We start from the raw sequence: 23,038 nt of genomic DNA, 5'->3' as shown, positions 1-23,038 counted from the left end.
GTCTTTAAATATGAATGCATATAAGTCTTTCCTTTGGGCCATGATTTTTTTATATAATATATACATCTTTTTTTTAAACATTAGGATTATTTTAAGTTTTTTAAAATAAAATTTTTTATTTTTTTTTTTTAAGATTTTATTTATTTATTTGACAGACAGAGATCACAAGTAGGCAGAGAGGCAGGCAGAGAGAGAGAAGGAAGCAGGCTCCCGGGCGAGCAGAGAACCCGATGCGGGACTCGATCCCAGGACTCTGGGATCATGACCTGAGCTTAAGGCAGAGGCTTAACCCACTGAGCCACCCAGGCGCCCCAGTTTTTTAAAATAAAATTTGAACATAAAGTAGTTAACATACTTGTAGAAACATTTTTGTGTACATACCTCCTTGGTGATTTCTTTTATGATAATCTTATTAGAGACTGATTTTTTTTGTCTGATTTGCATCTCTGGACTAGCTAATGTGAATGAAGTCAAGTGTAAAATAATTAGACCCACATTCAAGAAGCAGATATTGTTCATATACCCCTACTCACACTGAATTCATTCTCACCTCTGGCAAACAATCATCCTGTGCCCTGCTATCATCCACTATTCTTTGCTTTCCAAGACAGCCCTGTGTAATGAGATGGCTCTGTTCCTTTCTCTTTCACAAATGACACACTTTAAATGATCATAAGAGTATTTTACCCTTTTAATTAGTTTTTCCAGCACTTCCCACTAAATTCAACAATTTTTTTCTCATTTCACTGTTGCTTAATTGTCCCTTATTTACTCTGTTTCAGGCAGCATTCCATTTTTATGCAGTATTCTTTTTTTTAGTGGTCTTTTGATAACAGTTTACATTAACTGAGCATACACAGTAAGTATTACACACTGTTGTACATCTGCATCAACTCGGTTTTAATGCTCGGGAAGTATATTCTAATATTATCCCTTCTTTTTTCAGATGGGGTAATTGAGGTCAGTTAGCTCAGTAACATTGCCCCCAAATGTCACAGAGTCAGGCAGTTTGGCCCCAGAGTTTGCTCTATAGGCCCTCTCTCTTCTTTATCAATGATGCTTTAGTTGTGGGTAAAAAAAAAAAAAATGAGGTCCTTTTCACTGTCTGGTGGTGACTATGCTCCTAGGAAGATCAGGAACTCTTTAAAAATTGCTTTTTTTAAAAAAAGATTTATTTATTTTAGAGCGAGGATGCAGGGGAGAGGCAGAGGAAGAGAGAGAATCTCAAGCAGACTCCCCAGTGAGTGCAAAGCCCAATGCGGGGCTCAATCCCACAACCCTGAGATCATGACCTGAGCTGAAATCAACAGTCGGAAGTTCAACCCACTAAGCCACTCAGGTACCCTGCCCTACTGCCTTTTAACTAAGTGTAGGAGTGCAGGGTGTACTCTAAGTTAGGAGGTCTTGGATGAGATTCCAAAATAAAGGATTTAAGAAATCCCTACCTTATGTTAGGGCGAGAGCATGTGGTAAAGAATGTAGTAACATGGCTTTTTGCCAGAAGGGTGGTTGTAGGCGTTGACCCCAAGAATCATCCGGACAGTTTTGCAGTAAAAAGAACAACTAGCCCTGCCTTCTTCAGAAGGAGGGATGAGCCTGATGCCTTTTGTTTGTGGTACACTTAGCCTAAAATGCTTTTTGATGCCAATAAACATGATAAAGGTAATCTTTGATCACTGCCAGCCTGAATGCCCGGTGCACTTTGTACTCAACACCCTCCCTATATAGGAATTGTCTGTTCTTTGGATGAGGGGCTTTTACTGTGCTTCATCTTTAAAAGGTCCCCGAAAGCTTCCTTTTCATTTTGTGCCTCGCATCTCACCATCAATCACCTGTCAAAAAGATTAGTTCATATTAAGTTTTAAAAGTGATACTGGCTGAGGTGGGAATAAAACCAGCTTCTGAATTGTCAGTTTTAGACTCCACAAAAGAGAGAAGGAAAAAAGGGCATTATTAACTGAAAAGCGTCTAGTTTTATGCATGGGTTAACTATAAACCAGGCAAGCTTCCTGCAAGGAGGGAGGAATACTTACTACTATGTCCTCGGAGTGTGGCTGGGATTCAAGCTTCATGCTTGGCCTTTTTAATGATTAAAAGAAGCCCCATGCTGTGAGTGAAGATCTCTCATCCTTGGAAGTTAAGGTCGGTTTACCCTTCATCGCTCCGTGCCTGTTTTGCACTAGAGTATGTGAATCAGAAACATGTAGGTCTCCCTGTAGTCTGGCCTGGACCCCCTCCATGCACAGGTCCTTTCTAGAACTGCTCGGCATACCCGGTGAAGTGCCTCCATCACACCTCAATACTGATAAATCAGAATTGCCTCAGGACAACATTGATTTCTCCTCAAGTGAGATAAAAAGCAAAACTCCAGGTGGGAGTTTGCCATCAACAAACATGGACGGATCTTTCAGGTGATGGAATTCTTTAATTCCTGTTTAGTCTGAGTTCCTATCTTCAGCAGGTTTCCTGTCTGAAAAGGTTCTAATACAGCTTTTTCACCTGTGTTGCCCCTTCTCTGGGGGAACCAAATGATTGGAATTGCATCTCCACACACTGGCTTTAAGGACAGTCTTCGTGCCAGTGAAGAGGACATTGTTTTAGTACAGTGCTAGCACTTTGGGTCTGAGCCAACCGGGGTTCTTCTAAACATGTGGTTCTCAACTATCTGCTCATGGGCTGGGTTGTATTTTTTTAGTTCGTGACTATCTATTACAGTCAGTAGCCATTATTGTTCCTTTCCAGCAGTCTGCTGCCTAAGACATACTACATAAATTTTCATAAAGTTAAGATTTTACAGCCAATTCCCTACATTGGTAGTGCAGCTAAGTTTAGCAGGTTTTTTAGTAAATGCTTTTGGAATATTTTGTTTTCTTGAAAGTGTGCAGACTCTTGACTACTGATGGTTACCAGAGAAAAAGGTCAGTGGGCACATGGGTGAAATAGGTGTGTGGTTGTAATGAGCACCAGGTGATGTATGAAAGTCTGGAATCACTGTGTTGTACACCTGAAACTAATACGACAAAGTTAACTAAGTGGAATTTAAATAAAAGCTTTAAAAAAAGAAAAGAAAGTGAGCTACCACCATCCCTCTCTTCTAATTATCCATCTGCCCCTCCTGAGCATGCTCTTGTAGACACAGCTTTGTCGCGTTGCCGACAGCCACCGCTGGAGAATGCGGTCCTGAAGTAGGATACACGTCTCAGACATGGTGCTGCTATTATTTTTCTAGCTGAATTGATTCTTTTTTTTTCATTTATTTATTTTGCTATACAAAGATCAGAAGCAGGCAGAGAGGCAGACAGAGAGAGGGTGGGGAGGAAGCAGGCTCCCTGCTGAGCAGAGAGCCTGACGTGGGGCTCAATCCTAGGACCCCGGGATCACGACCTGAGCTGAAGGCAGAGGCATTAACCCACTGAGCCACCCAGGCGCCCCTGAATTGATTCTTCAGACAGGATTTAACACCCAGTCAGCAGCTAAACTCAGCAAAGGATTCTCTTGCCATGTATATGGTTATGATGAATTTCTAATTTGGGTTTCTGTGTGGACAAAGGAGAAGCAAATCTTTTATATGTAATTGTGACCTTGTCCTTTGGAAGTTTCTGGTGCACAGCTCTGCTCCAAAGTTTAGACCTAGTAAATTTTTAGTAGAAAAAAAATTTATTAAAAAAATTGTTCCTTAAGGGCTTTTGATTTTTGGAACTGTATTCATACATACACGTATAAACACATAGCAATACACCAGTTACTGTGTTTTTAGGTGCAGTATTTAATTTTCATTAGAAAACCTATTACCTAGTTGGGCTAGTTCCATCCTGTGCAATTAGTACTGTCATGTTGCCCAATAAAATTACAGGTTGGACACCCATTTTTCAAAATACTGAGACATTAACCATATTTTGTGGTGCAATAATATGGACTACTATCAGGTGGCAGTTTTCTATGGGAAATTCGGCATTCTGACCAGACACTGGGATAGATAATATCAAAAACCTGGATAGCTATACTTTCACATATTTCCATATTACATTGATTTGTGTTACTAATGTCCTGTACTCTAACTTCAGTCCTCTTCCCTTTATTTGACGACGCTGCCCAGAGGCTTACAAATAACAGTCTGGCCTTATGGAGTTCCTAATGGTCTATTCTGCATTGTTCCTTTAGGGGTGGCATTACATGCCAGCTTATCAGGGTCTTTTCTGGTTACATTTCATCAGAATCCCTCAGTTCTATGCCAATGCGATGAGGCTTTTAAAGAATTTGCTGCAAATTATTGTGCTTTCGTGTTGGCACCTGTGTTGCTCAGCACATTACAGTGCTCCACGTGTGTATCTGTTCATTGTTTACTTTTAGTTCAGTATTGCTATGTAGATTGGGTATATTCTAGTAGTAGTAACTATTCAGCTGTTACTGTTTAGTATTAACTATTTACCTTTGTCCCCTTAGTTGACTGCCTGGAATTTTGTCTGTTAGTAAAACATTAGGCATTAGGATCTGCCAACCATGGGTTGAGTGGTTCTGGAAGGACTGTTCTTTGTCATGTTATGAAACCATGGGTCTGTGAGTTGTTAAACTGCCATAATTCACTTAATCAAAAAATGTACCCAGAATTTTAGCATGGTGAGCCGTCATTTGTTGAATAATATCCATCTAAACCATGGTCATCAAGGTAATCAAATATATTTGGTAAGTCTTAGACTTTTTCCACATTAAGAAAGTTTTGGTATTCCACTGTCTTGTTTGGTTGTGAGCTGTCAAATTTTCCTGTCTTGTTGCCAGAAATATATGTTGTCTAGTTGTTGACTCAGTAGTTCCTCTGTATTGTAGATATGGTCCTGCTAAGATTTTCTTCTTACCACCTGTGTTCAAATGATGGAGTACCTTCTGGTTTTGAGGTTCTTTAGTGACTCTTCTTTGTCGAGTCTTGCCTCTGCTACTTCACTACTAAATCGTTATTTAGCCCAGTTGAAATATGGGATCATCTTTTGACTTCGTGGTGTCACTGGAAAACTTAGGTCTCCTAGTGGATGAAAATATTTCAATGACAGGACTAATCTCCGTGTGGTATTCCTTTATCTCTAATCTTTACTTACATGTTTACATGTTACGCCTACACATACTGGGCAGTTTGATACTTTCACAAATACTTACCTGCATTCATGGCCAGGATACTGGTAACCACTATTTGGGGGCAACTTGTCAGTAGGGTTATAGCTAACAAGTGTCCTCTCAATTTTGTCATAGGATTAAATGGTTTAAAAGATTAAATGCTGGGGTACCTGGGTGGCTCAGTGAGTTAAGCCTCTGCCTTTGGCTCAGGTCATAATCTCAGGGTCCTGGGATCGAGCCCTGCATCAGGCTCTCTGCTTAGCGGGGAGCCTGCTTCCCCTTCTTCTCTTGGCCTGCCTCTTACCTACTTGTGATCTCTCTCTCTGTCAAATAAATAAATAAAATCTTTTTTTAAAAAGATTACATGTCTATCTAAGCAACTCTGCTAATCAGTGTAACTCTGAATAAGGCAAATAACTTCTTTTAAAAAAACAATAGTAACTGTGATATACTATGAAATTACCCTTTTACATTTCAGTGCCTTTTAATATATTCATAGAAATGTACAATCATCATTTCTGTACTACTGTAAAACATTTTTATCACCCCAGAAAGAAGCCCCATACCTATTAACAGTAATTCCTCATTTTCCTCTTCTGCAATCCCTGCAACCGCTAATCTAACTTTTGTCCCTGTGGGTTGGTCTGTTCTAGACATTCATGTGAATGGAATCCTACAATATGTGGCCTTTATGTCGACAGCTTCTATCACATAGCATGTTTTGGTGGTTTACCCATATTATGGTATATGTAAGTACTTCATCCGTTTTTATGTTGAATAACATTCCACTTTATGAATTAACTTGATTTCTTCTTTTCATCTCTTGAAGGACATTTGGGTTTTCACCTTTTGACTTTTAACAAATAATGGTATAAACATTCGTGTACAAGTTTTCATGTGAACATCTTTTCATTTCCTTTGGTATACATACACTTAGCAGTGAGATAGCTTTGTAGTATGACAACTATTATAATGTCGTGAGTAATTTTGACAAACTTTATAAAGCGACTGTACCATTTTACGGTATCACGAGCAATGTATGAGAATTTCAACTTATCCCCATTCTCACTTGTTACTTTTGGTCTTTCATAATATCCATCCTAGTGGATGTGAAGTATCTTACTGTGGTTTTGACTATTTCTGCATTGAGCAACTTTTTATGTGCTCATTGGCCATTTGTATTTCTTTGCAGAAATGTTTATTCAAATCCTTTGTTAGAATTGGGTTATTTGTCTTTTTTGTGGTTTTGTTGTGAGAATTCTTTCTATACCTCGATAATAGACCCCTATTTGGTATTTTGATTTGCAAATATTTTTCCCATTCTCTGTGTTGTCTTTTAACTTTCCTGTTTGCAGTATGTAAATTTTTAATATTGATGAAATCCATTTTATCTAGTTTTTGGTCACTTTTGATTTGGTGTCATAACAAAGAAACCATTATATTGAGGTCTGATCCATTTGGCATTTATTTTTATATATGCTGTGAGGTGTAAGTTCAACTTTATCCTTCCGCATGTTAGATATATAATTATCCTACCACCATTTATTGAAAAGACTATCTTATTGAATTATCTTGATACCTGTATTGAAAATCCACTGATTCTAAATTCAAGGGTTTATTTTGGGCCTGTAAGTTTTTTCATTTACCTCTATATCCTTATATCCAGATCACACAGTCTTTATTATTTTAATTTTATAGTAAATTTTGAAATCTGGAAGTGTGAATCCTCCCAACTTGGTTCATGATTGTTGGACGCTGAGTTTCCATATGAATTTTAGGATCATTTTGTCAATGGCTATAAAATAAGAGCTGGAATTTTGATGAACATCACATTTAACCTGTAGATCATTTTGTGGAGTACTGCCATGTTTAACTGTTGTTCTCTTAGTCCATTAACATGGGATGTCTTTCCATTCATATAGTCTTTAATCTCCTTCAACATTGTAATTGTCAGAATAAAAAGTCTTATATTTCCATATAAAAATTATTCTAAATGTTCTGCATTTCCTGATGATATTAAAAATAGAATTGTTATTTCATTTTGATTGTTCATTGCTAATATATAGAAGTAAAATTATTCTTAATTGATATTGTATGTTCTAAGCTTTCTGAACTCATTAGAGTTCCTTCTTTTTATTCTAATAGTTTTAATATTAGGTGGGGTTTGCTGTTGTTTTGGGGTTTTTTTTTGGTAGAGTCCTTGGGATTTTTATGTATAAGCTTATATCCCCTACAAATACAGATCATTGTACTTCTTTCTAATCTCATTGGTTTTTATTTCTTTTTTCTGCCTAATTACTCTGGATAAAACCTCCTGTACAATATTGGCAAGAGCAGGCTTCGTTGTCTTAGTGAAAATACACTTGCTTTTTTTCCATCAGTTAAAATGATAGCTGTACAGTTTTTGTAGATTCCGTTTGTCAAGTGTAGAAAATTCCCTTCTGTTCCTAGTTTGTTGAGGTTTTTGTTTTTTTAAATCATGAGTGGTTGTCATGAAATTTGTCAGATGTTTTCCACATTTGTTGATATGATCATGAGGTTTCCTCTTTATTCTGTAAAAATAATGTGTTAGATTCATTGATTTTCCAATACTAAGCCAACTTTGCTTTATCGAGGTAAATCTGACTTGGTCATGATATGTAACCATTTTCATTTCTAGATTTAGTTTGCTCCTGTTATGTTGGACATTTTTGGGAAATCTATATTCAAAAGGTAGTTTGCTCTGTTTTTCTCATTTTATCTTTATCTAGCTAGCTTTGTTATCAGGCTAATGTGGACCTCATAGAATGAGTTGGGAAGTGTCTCCTCAAACATTTTTTTTGGAACATTAAGCAAGGGATTGGTATTCTTTAAACGTTTCACCTGTTACCATTAAAGTCCTCTGTTCAAGGACTCTTTGGGACTTATATAGGTTAATTACCATATGTATTTTTATAGGTCTATTCAGATTTTTCTTCTTGAGTCAGATTGGTTGTGTCTTTTTATGTTTAATGTAATTAAACATACTGCTAATGTAGGACTGATGTCTGTTCTTTTCCAGTTTGTTTCCATGTGTCTTAAGACTTTTTGTTTCTCTGTTCATTTATTACTGCCTTCTTTTGTGTACCATTTTAATTCCTTTGTTTCTTTTACTGTATTTTCTAATATTCTTTTCATGGTTGCTCTGATATTTCAGGGAACATCTTACTTAAAATAATTGTTTTCAGATTAATATCAACTTAATTTCAATTGTTTACAAAATTTGCTCCACTATATCTTTGTTCCTTCCCCTCTTCTTTGTGCTGTTATTATTATGCAAATTACATCTGTATGTAATGTAAATACCTCAAGGCAATCATCTAGTTACTTGTTTATGCTATTGTCTTCAAGTCAGAAATGAGCAAAAAATGTTACAAATAAAAATAGAATTTTTTTTGTCTTTTAAATTTATTTATGCAGTTACTTTTACTCGTCCTCTTTTTCATGTATATATGAGTTACTCTCTAGTGTCCTTTCTTTGCTGCCTGTAGGACGCTTTTGTACCCCTTGAGGGTGTGTCTATTAGCACTGAATTCTTTTAACTTTTGTGTATCTGGGAATGTCATCATTTCTCCTTCACTTCTCAAAGGATAGTTTTGCTGGATACAGAATTCTCGGTCAACGGTCTTTTTCCTTCAGTAGTTTGAATATAATCATCCCACTATTTTCTGGTCTCTGTGGTTTATGAAAACTTACTTAAGATCCATTACATATGATGAGTTGTTTTTCTCTTGCTGCATTCAAGATTCTGAAGTCACTTTGACAATTTGATTATTATGAGTCTAGATTTGATTTGAATGTCTTTGAGTTTATCCTTCTTGGCATATACTGATCTTCTTGCATAATGTATAGATTAATACTTTTTCATCAGATTTGGCAAGTTTTGGCCATTATCTGTTCACATAGTCTTTGTGTGCTCTTCTCACTTTTGTTTGACTTCCATTATATTTGTCATGTTTACTGAGTAATTCTTTTTCATTATTTTATAATAAATAAGAACATAAGGTTCTCTGTAGTACTGGCTGAATCTCATAAGTGGTGTTCTTGTTTCATTGTTTGTTTAGTGTGTTTGATCGGGGCGGCTAGGTGGCTCAGTGGGTTAAAGCCTCTGCCTTCAGCTCAGGTCCTGATCTCAGGGTCCTGGGATCGAGCCCTTCATTGGGCTCTCTGCTCAGCAGGGAGCCTGCTTCCCCCCTCTCTCTCTGCCTGCCTCTCTGCTTACTTGTGATCTCTGTCTGTCACATAAATAAATAAAATCTTTTAAGAAGTATGTTTGATCATAATTTACATTTCTTTTTTTTAAAGATTTTATTTATTTGACAGAGACAGAGAGCACATATTTTATAATATATAAAATATATTGTTTTATCACATTGGTTTTTTTTAAGATTTTTTTTATTTATTTGACAGAGAGAGATCATAAGTGGGCAGAGAGGCAAGCAGAGAGAAAGGAGGAAGCAGGCTCCCTGCAGAGCAGAGAGCCCGATGTGGGACTTGATCCCAGGACCCCGAGACCATGACCTGAGCCGAAGGCAGAGGCGCAACCCACTGAGCCACCCAGGTGCCCCTGTTTTATCACATTGTGATTAGTGTGGTTGCTATCCTTTTGTACATGCCTAGTTCTTAATAACTGTAGTACAGCAAGTCCCTCATTCTTTAAAGAAAAAAAAAAGGCTTTATTTTCATGTACTTATTCTTCCAGGAGACCTTTAGAAACAACTTGTCAAGTCCTCACCATGAATACCATTGGAATTGCAGTTGGAATGGCATTGAATGCGTAGATTTAATTTTTGGAGAGCTATCATCTTTATAATCTCCTCATACATGAATGTGGTATGTTTCTCCTCGTATTTAGGTCTTTTTTTTTTTGAAGATTATATCCATTTATTTGAAAGAAAGAGAGCCAGAGCACACAAGCAGGGGGAGTGGCAGAGAGAGAGGGAGAAGCAGGCTCCCCACCAAGCAGGGAGCCTGATGTGAGGCTCAGTCCCAGGACCCCGGGATCATGACCCCAGCCGAAGGCAATTGCTTAACCAACTGAGCCACTCGGACTTGTGTGTATCTATTCTAGATAATCATTTATCTTCATTATTTTTCCTTAATTTCTGGAAGAAATAGATGTCCTAGGAACTGAGATTCTGTTTGAAAAGTATAGATGTCATCTGCATAGACTAGACTCTTTAGTATAAAAGATCATACAAAATATATTTTTTTATATGATGGTAACATTTCTTCCATGTGACCCTAGGAGTCTGCCTTATTTATAGTATTCCATGTCCTTGTTTTGTATTAATTACAGAGATGATGTCTAATAATAGGGAAATTATGTAGTAAGCCGTTTGTTTTTAATGCTGTCAGCATCCCTTTGATCCTCTTCTTTCCCATTTAGAAGTGCTTCCTCCATCCTGCAAGCTTCTGGGAACTCAGTGCCCATTGTATACAGGATATGTACCCATTGAAGACCTTCATGCCCTCCAATATAAGGCTAACTGTGTTCTCACTACAGAAGTTTAGAATCAGAGAGGTAAGAGTCCTATTCCACTTGATGTTTCTGTTTCAGTCTTAAGAGCAACTCTCTGAGAGGGAGCTAAAGAACATCCAGGATTCTCAGAGGGATTTGAACGTGGATCCTATGAGAAGCATCATAGGAATTAGAGCTGTTTAGATTGTGGGAGACAACACGTCCAAAGTAAATAGTTTGATAATCTATTTACAGATCTTTTGTAGAGTCAGGGGTAGTTGATTTTTGCTGCTTTTGAAGGCAGTTGTAATTAATGGATAAACAGATATAAGAACTGTCCAAAGATGTAAATATTCTCAGACGTGATACCTAATGGTCTCTATGACCACTTGGAATGGAATTTGAAAATCTCCCTGCACTGTAATGAGAGGTTGGATTACATGCACTTAAAGGTCACATTTATTTCTGAGATTCTGACTATCTCAATAAGGACAAATGAAACTGAGTATTATTGTGTGCTTACTTCACATGTTCCCATTTAATCATCACCACAACTTTCTGAGGCATCCCAGAGAGGTAGAATAAATTTGTTAAGGTAACTCACCTAATTAATGGCAGAGCATACTTCTCCAGTGTATCTTAATCCAAAATATATCTCCTCTAGTATGTATTAATTTACAAGAGTAATTCCTTAAATTTGTATAGCACTTCATCATTTAAAAACCTGTCACAAGCATGGTTTTATTTGACCCTCATAAAAATTGGGTGAATTTGGAAGAACAGATTTCATGTTTATTTTATAAGTGGAAAAACATGGGTTTAGAAACTCTGAGTTTCTCTAGGGTAAGAGGGCTCTGGGAGACCATTCAATACTACAATCTCCATATTTTGCAGTTGAGGAAACTGAATACCAGAATTAAAAATCAGTGTATTTTGTAGGTATTCTTTGATTTGTTTTGGAGGGAGGAGAAGGTCAGGCTAAATGATTTCCTGGGGGTACAGAAGGGTTGTGTTGCTTTTATCCATCCTTTAGTATACACTTGATAAATGCCGACTCACCACATTAGATTAAATGGCATTTTAACAGGCATTGAACAGAGGCACTAAGGGTTTAAGGAGAAAACTTAAGGCTTTAGGGAGCAGGTTGTGGAAGATACTTTGGGTCATGAGATCCTTCTTGGTAGCCCTGAAAACATTTTAAGTGTTTTCTGCTCCTGGTTTAAGGGACACCTGAGAAGCAGGGCATGAGAGATTGGGTTATGTTGTTAGTTTGCGATCAGTCTGGTATGGATGGGAATGAAGCCTCAGCCCCTGCCACGATCCTGGGAGGCACTAGTCACTCGTGGGTGTATGACACAGGTTCAGCGTGATAGCTCTCTTGAATATGGCATAGGTTGCAGATTTAGAACCTCAGAGATGGAAGGACCTTAAAAACCTCATATCCAAACCAGCTGATTTCAGTTTGATCCTAATTCAGGTTCTTCTAAAATATACCCAACAAATGGCCTTTAATTTTGCCAGTGGAGCGGTACAATTAGCGACGGGGAAGTCCTTCAGCTTGTCTCTTCTTGGAAGATTTCTGTGCAGTATTGAGCGGAAATATATTTTTCTTCAGCTTCAACTTAATCAGCATATTTGTGTTGTACCCAATTCAAAAATACTGCTTTATTGTTCTCTTTCCTGCACCTCTAGTTTCTTCTCTCTGCTGCCTTTTGAGCTGCGGCACTATGCTGGGAGATGGGACTATGGAGACGAATTTAGGCACAGTCCCTGCCCTCAGGTGTTCTCAGTCCAGTGAGAGGGTTCGACGTGTACACAAATAATTACAACAGTATGGTATGCTCTACAGTGGAGGTATGTACAAGATACTATGGGGTTTAGAAGAGAAATCATTTGAGTATAGAGATGCCAGAGGTTGGAGGAACTGATGCTTAAGTGGCTTAAAAGCAGTAACACTAGACTAGGAAGAAGACAGGGGAGTACCTGTTAAGCAAAGGCATGGACATTGGAGATAGAATGATGACATGGGGGAACTACAAGTAGTTCCTAAAATTCAGACATGTGGGCTGCCAATAGGTCCTTATGTAGTATTCCATGAAATATGGATTCCATTTTGAGTGTTTAAGTAGGAGATGCTTTTGATGGTCACTCTGGCAGTACTCTAGAGTGTGTTCTGGAAGATACTCAGATCTGGACAGGGAGATTAGTTAGTAGGTAAGATGATAAATTACCTAAGGCCAGAAGGAGTGGGAGTGGAGGAATGGAGCTAACCTCTTAATGGGAGGCTGTATAAACATGGACATAATAGAACATGGGAAAATTAATAGAGGGGGCAATTAAGGCTCTCAGACTTTGGCAAACGTGCAATCACCTATCTCCATCCCTGGCCTTGATGAGAAATCCCCTCATGTTTTCTGGAAGAGCATTGCTGCTGTTTTCTTTTGAACTAGGGCTTGACTGTACTGTTTTTTGCAAGTTTCTTTTTGGGATGGCAGCTGTGTATGAAATGTTGAGTCTCAGAAGGACGTCTGAAGAGCTGCAGACCTCTCATAGGATTACTTAGTTCCTGATCCTTCTCATCAGTAGCAATTCTCCCTCACTGCCACCTGTCAGCCAGAGTCAGAGTGGAGGCTCTCATCTCTCAGACCCCCTGAGGGAAGAGACAGCGCTTGTTGTCACTGTCTCGGTTCTGTTTTGCTTAGGAATTTTAGTGTTTATGGCTACCTCCCAGTAAAATACATTCAGTAATCAAAAATCTATACATGCACTATTCATTTCCTCTTTTTTCAAAGCAATAGGAACGTGTCCTTTGGAAAATTCTCCACCTAGGGCTCAGAGGAGTGACCTTGGGAATTCAGGGAATGGATCTCTGTGACTAGAACAATTAACAGAAAATTATATTTAATTAGACCTTGGGTATTTTCAGTGAACCCTGTGTAAGTAGCCATCTAGAGGGACGGTAAGGGGAAGAAGGGATGGGAAAGGGAGCTCTGAGTAGGACAGCAAAGCAGAATAGTAAAAGTTTGGGCCTGGGGACTAAATAGCCTAGGCTCAGATCTGCTCTTACATTCACCAGTGTGGTGTCAAGCATGGTTTTTCACCTCTCTGGTACTTGACTTTCTCTTATGTAAAATAGGGGTAATAATCTTTTTGGCAATGATTGGGGGAGGGGGTGATCTCAATGATTTGTAAGGATTTAATGGAATTGTTCGTGTAAATTGCTTGGGATGAGTCTGAAGTATGCTAAATACTGTATCAACTGTAATTGCTGCTGCTGCTGATGTTGACCATGAAAAGGATTAAAAGAAGATAGTTAACAAGAGGTGCTTATTATATTTTACATTGTCAATGAGACTCTTGGGGTTCAAGAAAGAAAGGATAACAAACTGATGTGAAGGTTTTCAATGGTGTGCTAGTATGAAGTCAATTCGTCAATTCTCTGCCTTCTTTTTTCTTCTCTGCCAAATAGGTTGGGAAGCCAGATGAAGTTTGTCCATGCCCTGATCACTAATCTATTGCCTTTGCTCTTATTTCCAAATAGAAACCTGTTGAAAAGTTGTGTTACACCTGAATAAAGGTTATCCTAAAAATGTAGAAAAAAATGCTTTGGAGTTGGTCAAATACTGGACTTGAAACCTGACTCAACTGCTTACTAGCTGTGTGATCTAAGGCATGTTACTACTTAACCTCATTGAACCTCAGTTGCTTCATCTAATATCATAATTAATTTGCAGGGTTTCTCTGAGGATATTTGTCAAGTGTATGTCATAAGCACTCTATAAATCATAGCTATCATTGTTAGTTCTTGGGATACTCACCATGTGACAGAGACAACAGCACGCCCTGGTGGCTGGGAGGACTGCATGGATCCATCCTCAACTTGGAGTTGTGCTCTTCTGAAGAAATCCTACTCGGATGGATATAATACAACCTGCTAAGTGTCCTAGCACTTATCAGGTTGTATTATCATTGTCCGTGTCTATGGCTTTCGTCTACCAGACTCTAAATTCATTACAGGCAAGGACAGTGCCTTATTCATCTTTGTATTCGGTGCCTAATCCCGTGCACATTGTAGGCCTCATTAAATGTTTGTTGAATGAAAAACTGAATCATCAACAGACATTAATTGGGCGCCTGCTCTGTGATCTCCATGGGCTCAGCTTTTTCCCGCCAGTTGCCTACAACGTCCAAGCTGTCTTCAATATGCTTTCTCCTGAAGCTTACTCCTATCTTCTAATCCTTTTGCTGAGGACTTTTCTGTGTAGTGCAAGGAAAGCAAATATATTTACTTCATCTCAAGTACCATCTCCAACCGATTGAGAGTACCTGCCTTGATTGTGTTTATAAAGAGGATTCTGAAGCCAGGTCCCAGTTCAGTGTGAAAGAGCATTATGACTAATCAGCAGTGTTTGCCAAGGGTGGGGGAGGGGGGCATAACAGCACAAGGGCCATATCTGTGTCTTATTTGATACTGTGTTTTCCGTGAAATACTCTGTTTCTATGCCTGCATTTTAGTCTTGGCTACTTGCAGATGTTGCATGGCTGCCGCTGCCGCTGCCCCTTCTACAGTTGCTGCTGGTTGCTCCTTGGGTAGGACCAAAGTGATCATTGATCAGAAACTTCATCCTCACAGTCTGGGGTTTGCTCCTGTGGCTGGTATTCACAGTTTCCCCTTTCAACTTTACCTCAGCTATCCCCTTACCTACCACACTGACAGGTAGGCCTCCCCTTTCCGTTCACCACCCAAAAGGCTCATATTTCTTTTCTTATTTCGTATGATTAATTGTTCTTGTTCCATGAGAAGCCTTCTTTCTATTAGAAGATGTGACAACTAGAATACAAGTTAAATGATTCCATCAGGGTGCTACAGTGAGTCATATAAGCTTCCCCTCTACTGTGGGAGAAAATTGCAGATTTTGGGGCAGGAAGAACTGAGAAGGGATGTGCGTTGTAGATGTGGGAGAGGAAGACGATAGCAGATGGAATAAGATCCTGGGAAACAATGTAGGTTGGGAGGGTGAAACCTGTGGCTCTAAAATAGGGATGGAGGGTTGATAGCCTTGGTTGAAAGGAGTTTACCTCCTCACTGGAGCATAGGGATGGGAGTCAGGAAGAGTAGCTGAGAGGGTTGTTGAAGATTTGTAATTGCTGAGGTGAGTGATGGAGAGGAAGCTGACCCGGGACAGGATTATGGAGACAAACCAAAGTCTAAGGACTATTCGGGCCAAAAGGCTGGAGTGGGGCCTTTTGGTATGTTAAAGTGAGATACTACCATATTAAATGATAGATGATACATTCAGTTAAAGTGAGAAGCCAGTTTAAAACGTGATTAGAAACTCAGGAAATTATAAAGTGGTCTTAGGCCACTGTCACAAGTAAATTTGATTGCCTGGGACCAACCTTTATTGACTGAGGAGTGGACAGCTAGCAAGAGAAGGGTTACACAGAAATGAATTTGGAAATCCAGACTATGTGTGGAAGGCAGTTAGGTCAGAATTGAGCTCAAAAGTCTGAATACAAAGAGGACTTGGTGTGATCAAGATGGGTGTGGAATAGTTGGAAAATTGCAATAATAGGACCTGTAATCAGAGAGTAGATTTTTAGAGATTTCAGAACTGGAGTGGTCAAGATACTTGTGAAACTGGGATGTCAGATGGTCAGCTACATAAATACTGAAGTGAGCCAGGATTATAGCAGAAGCCAGACTGGGAACAAACACTGGGGGCCAGATAGAATAGGCTTTGGTGCCTGAGGAATGGTTAGAGGTTGGCTCATGGCAGCGGTGCAGGTGCAAAAGAGGAAAGGATGTGGCGGGATAGTAGTAGGAGCCGCAAAAGAGTGGCAAGGATTATTAGAAGTTACAAAAAAAATTTAATTTGCACATTGCACTGTGGTGTTAGCTTGCAGAACGCCCAGCTAAAACGATCCCCTCATTTACTGAGCTCCCGCTCTCTCCCTGGCATCTTGCTCTGTACTCTCCATTTACCCCCTTTGGGTCTATCACATACCAGGTGTGAGAGAATGAGCAGCGGTCCCAAGCAAGGATAGCTAGGGTAGCTGCTGGCCCTCAGAACTGATGGAATGCTGTGGTCACCTCAGCAGACTGGGCAGCTTGAAGTGGCATAAAAAGATTTCCTTAGGATCAAAATTTTCCCTTGATATTGACCTAACTTTATTACATGGTAAAAGCTCGTGTTGGCTGTTCCATAATGTACTCTGGCTTCCAAGCCTCTGAGTTGGGGGAGTATGCTGGTACTGTCCTTTAAAAAACAAAAACAGGCACAACACTTGAAAAAACACACATATTGATTAACTCTAAAATAAGATACTCTGGTTATCTATTTGAGCTTTTAAGATAAAGGATAGATCAAGGAAAGCTCACATTGATGGGTGAATAACAAAACCACTTTGGAAAACCACTCTGAGGTCAGGATTGTCCAGTTTAGTGGACTTACTATAGATAACTGCTGTGCTGTTGGGAAGGAGGGCTAGAAATTGAGGCAGAAAATGTCCCTTAGGACCCAGAAGGTCAAGTTTAGGAGAGGAGAGTCTCTCTGTGAACCCTGTGACATTGCATGTAGTCATTTTTCTTCAGTTACAGTCTTCACATGAGCTATGAAATTTCAATGAAGGTTTAGAGCCACTGTTACAGAGAGACCAGGCCCTCAGACAGCCCATCCCCTTCTTTGGGGGCTGCTTTATATTTATTCCTCAGGAGGATCTGGTAGAAGACTTCGTGGGGGGAGAAGAAAAGGCAAGAACCGGACAAGGACTACAGCCTGTCTTCATCTCAACTTCACAAAGCCTGATTCAGCAGAGGGATCATCCTCTTGAGACTCTCCAGACCACAGGTTGCTCTTTTCAGTTGCATGCTTAGCCCTCTCAGCTATTTTCTCTGCTCAGAAATTGTATTATACGTGCATATACAAACTACCACTTCCATAAAGAGTTCTCCACATTCCCAGGGGAAAAAAAAATCCCTAAAATAAGGTGTAAGGCAGGCAGTCAGCTGTCTTGAAAGTAACCCCCATCCCTGCACTTCATATTACTTCTTTTTCCTTCTGCTCCTTGACTAAGATACCACTGATGACAGCAAACCAAAGCCATACTCTCTTCTCCCACTGGCACTTTTCTGGCCTGCGTGAATGCTGTTAGAAGTCACTCTTTCATTAGCACGTTCTTCCCATTTCTTAAGACCCAGAGAGTCATGAATGCTAGAGTTGGGGTCGAATTTGCCGTACTTGGCCTCTGTGGTTGGGGAATACTAATGTTAATCAGCCTCATACCCATTCACTTCTGATTTCATGTCAGATGCTAGAGAAGCTGTAGCCAAGGCTAGCAACCCTGTAGACCCCAGCCCCAGGACTTATTCGATGTCTCAGCTGGTTACAGAATACTGGTAGGAGGGCTTGCCTTAACCCAGCCCCCCTTCTGAGTTAGTCATCAGAAATCAGGACTTGTCTTAGGGTATATGTTACATAAGGACAGATACCTCAGGGATTAATAGTAAATAAGATCAGGAGTCCAGGTTACCTTTTCTCTCTTTTGGGGATGGGTGGCATAGGGTAAGTGGAAAGTCTTGTGCCTTTCAAATATATTCCCAGTGATTCCTCGGGATACCCTGGGTCACACCATCTGCTATCTTATCCCAGGTCTTGCCATCCTTCAGAGTTTTTCTAGTGCTCTTCTTGGCTCTCACTAACCACCTTTTATTCCCTGCCCAGCCCTGTTGGGTTTCAGCAGGTGTTTTGTTTTGTTCTTTTCCTTTTCCCTTCCTCAGGCCACCTGTGACAGTCGTCACCTGGGAGGAGCCTTGTTGTGAATGAGTGAATGAAGCCTCATTGAGTGAGTGGAGTGGCACTCATGTTTTTCTCTAAATATAAGGAGAGGGAAGGAGGCCATGAAATCCCATAATGGAGTAACAAAAATTTGACATTTTAGTAGATACTGGACCTAGAAGCCTACATGAATGAAGGAAACAAACCTGAGAGATCTTGGATGTGAGTGAGTGAAGATAGGAGTGAACTCCTTATTACCCTGAGTAATGGAGGAAGAGGGGAAAAAAGTGTGAGGGAAGTCAAAATCCTTTATGTCCCCAGAGGAGGCCCTGAAACTAGCTTCATAAACCAGTGACTTTTTAAGGTGGATTAAAGATGAGGTGTTGCACCGCACTACTTCCGTTGCTGTTTGTGTTGAGAGTTGCTGTTCCAAGCCAGTTTCTCAGGTACAGCTGCCTTTGTGGAGACTCCTCTTGACCCCTATTGAGAAACAGCCCAGAACGAGGTTTGCAACTTAGAACTCTCTGGATCAGTGACAGAGTTTTAAAGGGGTTGAGGACAGAGGAGGTAGCACAAGTAATACCAAATAGCTCAGGTTTTTATATATATATATATATATATATATATATAGGATGGATGGGATAGAGGCAGAGAGCCCAATGGTTTTAGGCAACTCCAAACACCCGGTGAGGCATAAGGAAACAGTACACTGAAAGGTCAGCCCTTCAGCCTATTATTTGTCAATCTCCAGAGCATGATAGAATATCTAAAAGTTGTAAAAGATTCTTTCCTAGAAGAGATTCAGAAGAGGGGAACTTCCCGTTATGTAATACGGGCATTATAGCTTTTAAAGAGTTCCCTACATAGGTCATGGAAATTGTTACTCATATCTGCCTGTGGGTGACCAGGCGAGTATTAACTTTGAGGTTTCATGCCCTTGGAGAGATCCTGCCACTCTCTTGCTTTGACAGGTGTTCATCTGCAGAATGAGTCCAGTACTTGAAGAAGTAAGAGGACAAGAGGCATCCAGGGGACAACAGTGTGGTCTTCTAAGTGAAGATGGCAACAGAAAAGATCATGGACTTGGCTGGATTGGGCTGGGCTTATTTGTTGTTTCAGAATTTAAAAAATACTTTTTTTTTCTTGACAGTAAAAGTAACAGATGATCATTGTTGAAAAATCAAAGGTATAAATTAAAAAGTCAAGAACACCTATAATCTTATAACCCAGAAAACAACTCAACATTTGAGTGTTGCCTTTTGCCCTTTTAAAAAAGAATGTCTGCAACACAGTTTTTCACATTTTTATTTTAATTTCAGTTAGTAAACATACAGTGTTCTGTTCATTTCAGATGTACGATTTAAAAACAAAATTGACATCATATTGCATATGTTGTTTTCCATTTTTCTTCATTTGAAAATAACGTATTTCCATGTCATTACCATTCTTTGAAAACACAGTATTGGTACATGGTATTTCATAGGGATCTAACAAAATTTAGGTAGGTAATTGAATGCTGCTGGACATTTTGCATATTACCAATTTTGCCTATAAAATGTAATAAACGTATGTTAATCACTGTGTACATTTCTAATTATTTCTTCCCAGTAAATTTCTAGAATTGGAATTACTGAGTTTGGTGAGAGCATTATTAGGACATCTGAAAGGTACTGTTGAATTGTCCTCAGTATAGTTGTAAAAATTCATTCCCGTCATTGGTGTATGTACGTGCACGTTTCTCCACACATTCATCAAAATATGGCCTTTCCTCTCTTTTTATAAAGCTCTGCTCATTTAATAGGTAAATGTAAGAGATTGATTGATTGATTGATATATTTATTTAAGAGGGAGAGCATGTGCAAGTGTTGGGGGAGGGGCAAGGGGAGAAGCAGTCTTCTTGCTCAGCAGGGAGCTAGATGCGGGGCGAGGGACCCTGGCATCATGACCTGAGCCAAAGGCAGATGCTTAACTGACTGAGCCACCCGGATGCCCCTGTTCTATGGGTTTTGACCTAAGGCAAAGCCAAGAGTTGAATGTTAACCTCCTGTGCCATGTAGGCACCCCTCCCTGTTCTTTAAGTTTTTAAATTCCAGTTAACATACATTGTTCTATCAGTTTCAAGTGTGCAGTATAGTTACTGAACACCCATACAGCACCCCATGCTCATCACAGGTGCCCTCCTTCATTCCCATCACCTGTTTCACTCATCCCCCAACCCCCCTCCCCTTGAGTAACCATCAGATTGTTCTGTATAACTAGTCTGTTTCTTGCTTTCTCTCTTTCTGTGTCTCTGTCTCTGTCATTTTTTTCCCTTTGCTTGTTTCATTTGTTAAGTTCCACATGTGAGTGCAATCCTCATATATTCTTTTTTTTTTTTAAAGATTTTATTTATTTATTTGTCAGAGACAGAGGGAGAGAGAGCGAGCGAGCACAGGCAGACAGAGAGGCAGGCAGAGGCAGAGGGAGAAGCAGGCTCCCTGCCGAGCAAGGAGCCCAACGTGGGACTCGATCCCAGGACGCTGGGACCATGACCTGAGCCGAAGGCAGCCGCTCAACCAACTGAGCCACCCAGGCGTCCCCCTCATATATTCTTCATACAAGTCCTTTGCCAGGTGTGTTATTTGGAAATGGATTTTCAGAGTCTGTGGCCTGTCTTTCCATTAGCAATACTTTGCTCAGAGCAAAAGTGTTTAACAGAGTCTACCTTATCCGATATATGACAATGTAAGTTGGGATGGGTATAAATGGAGTTGAAGTGTAAGTGTTCTAAGCCACTTAAATTATCCAGGAGGTGTTTAATTGTAACAAATATTTATTGTAAAACTATGACTCTAAAGATAGATCTAAAAGATCTATCATGATTCTTACACTGTGTAATCCCCTTCCCTTAAATGTGGGCAGGATCTGGGGCACCTGGGTGGCTCAGTGGATTAAGCCGCTGCCTTCGGCTCAGGTCATGATATCAGGGTCCTGGGATCGAGTCCCACATCGGGCTCTCTGCTCAGGAGGGACCCTGCTTCCCCCGACCCCTGCCTGACTCTCTGCCTACTTGTGATCTCTCTCTATCAAATAAATAAATAAAATCTTTAAAAAAAAAATGGGGGCAGGATCTGTGTCTGCTAACCAACAGGGTATGGCAAAGTTGATGGGATGTTACTTCCATGAAAATGTTACATAATATTGCATATACATTTAAAAATAGCCTCAGAATATACAAAACATTAATTGAAGTCCATGGGGAAATTGCAAATCTACCAAGTGAATTAAATAATTCAACACCTTTTCAGACTGAGAAATCACATATAGGGGTGGCTGAGGGCTCAGTCAGTTAGGTGTCTGACTTTGGCTCAGGTCATGATTCCAGGGTTCTGGGATTGGGCTCCCCACTCAGCAGAAAGCCTGCTTCTTCCTCTCCCTCTGCCTGCCATTTCTTCTGTGCTCTCTCTGTCAAATAAATAAAAACTTTAAAAATACATATTTTAAGGGGCGCCTGGGTGGCTCCGTCATTAAGTGTCTGCCTTTGGCTCAGGTCATGATCCCAGGGTCCTGGGATTGAGCCCCGCATCAGGCTCCCTGCTCAGCGGGGAGCCTGCTTCTCCCTCTCCGACTCCCCCTGCTTGTGTTCCCTCTCTTGATGTCTCTCTCTCTATCAAATAAAAAATCTTTAAAACTTTTAAAATAAATATATATATATATATATATATTTTTTAAACAAATCACATACACCAATCAACAGCATACAGAAGATTTAAACAACCCAACTCACCCAATGGAAATACTGTGCTTCTGCTTTGAAGAATTACAGAAATAATTCATCCAAAGCATTTGCAATAGTCACAAGAACTGGTTCTGCATTAGATCAGAAAGATTACTTACTAATTTAAAAAATTGGCATTATATGACTCATGCTGTCTTACCACACTGAAGTTATATATTAATAAAGGTAAATAAAACATCTACATATATTTCATAATTTAAAGCACATTTCTAAATACAGTACTTGGCTTTTTCTGATGGGATTATTTTACGTAGCATTATACTCTAGCTCCATCCATATCGCAAATGGCAAGATTTCATTCTTTTTAATGGCTGAACAATATTCCATTGTGTATATATACCACTTTGGCTTATTCATCTCTGGATGGGCACTTGGGCTGTTTCCATAAGCTTAGCTATTATAAATGAAATAAATGGGTGCACATACCTTCTGAATTAGTGTTTTCATTTGGATAAATATCCAGTAGTGTGGGGCACCTGGGTGGCTCAGTCAGTTAAGCATCTGCCTTCAACTAAGGTCATGATCCCAGAGTCCTGGGATGGAGCCCCATGTCGGGCTCCCTGTTCAGTTGGGAGTCCCTGCTCTCCCTCTGCCTGTCTCTCCAGCTTGTGTGTGCACACTCTTTTTCTCTCTGAAATAAAATCTTTTTAAAAAAATATATCCAGGGGTGCCTGGGTGGCTTGGTGGGTTAAAGCCTCTGCCTTCAGCTCAGGTCATGATCCCAGGGTCCTGGGATCAAGCCCCGCATTGGGCTCTCTGCTCAGCAGGGAGCCTGCTTCGCCCTCTCTCTCTGCCTGCCTCTCTGCCTACTTGTGATCTCTGCCTCTCAAATAAACAAAATCTTTAAAATACACACACACACACACACACACACACACACACACACACACACACACA

At 39.8% G+C, this 23,038-nt stretch overlaps 1 long non-coding RNA gene across 12 annotated transcripts in view; it reads left to right on the top strand.

Moving 5' to 3' along the window:
* The window catches only part of LOC116861203, a 48,568-nt gene extending 28,624 nt beyond the window's left edge, over positions 1-19,944 (top strand). For 6 of the 12 annotated variants that reach the window (XR_004381435.1, XR_004381434.1, XR_004381437.1 and 3 more), the window contains 5 exons: positions 9,827-9,957; positions 10,514-10,648; positions 12,278-12,439; positions 15,117-17,436; positions 18,366-18,756. This is a non-coding gene — a long non-coding RNA (uncharacterized LOC116861203). Of the gene's footprint in view, positions 1-1,299; positions 1,340-9,665; positions 9,686-9,826; positions 9,958-10,513; positions 10,649-12,277; positions 12,440-15,116; positions 17,437-18,365; positions 18,869-19,334 lie in introns of those variants that run through there. The other 6 variants (XR_004381445.1, XR_004381444.1, XR_004381440.1 and 3 more) reach the window with 6 other exon arrangements.
* Positions 19,945-23,038: the final 3,094 nt, after the last annotated feature.

Source organism: Lontra canadensis, unplaced genomic scaffold (genome assembly GCF_010015895.1).
Source record: "Lontra canadensis isolate GAN:19392208 unplaced genomic scaffold, GSC_riverotter_1.0 scaffold192, whole genome shotgun sequence".
Classification (NCBI taxonomy): domain Eukaryota; kingdom Metazoa; phylum Chordata; class Mammalia; order Carnivora; family Mustelidae; genus Lontra; species Lontra canadensis.
Note: the sequence above shows the minus strand (reverse complement) of the source record. Positions and strands in the feature narration are given on the sequence as shown.